The sequence below is a fragment of the Acanthisitta chloris genome, unplaced genomic scaffold (genome assembly GCF_000695815.1).
Source record: "Acanthisitta chloris isolate BGI_N310 unplaced genomic scaffold, ASM69581v1 scaffold16901, whole genome shotgun sequence".
NCBI lineage: Eukaryota > Metazoa > Chordata > Aves > Passeriformes > Acanthisittidae > Acanthisitta > Acanthisitta chloris.
In genome coordinates, this window is record NW_008657803.1 from 16,640 (window position 1) to 16,956 (window position 317).

Genomic DNA, 317 nt, shown 5'->3' on the forward strand with positions numbered 1-317 from the left:
CCAGCAGGGCACAGTCACCACTGCGTCCCTCTGCTGCCTCCGAAGAGCCTTCCCAGGGAGGCCCAGGATGTGGTTTATCTTTCCCTGCTTTTCCTCAGTGCTGAAGTTTTGCCTCCTTCTGACTCCAGAGAAGGGGAACCGTGAGTTGCAGCCCCCCGGGAAGGCGACGAGTCCCTCCTTGGGATGGAGACGGGGATGTGCAGAAACCGGGGACGGGGAGGTGCACAGACTGACAAAACAGCATTTCCCGCTGCTATTCGCCCTGTGTTAGACCTGTTTAACGCAGCGACCCCCAAACCAGCTGGGTTTGTCACCTG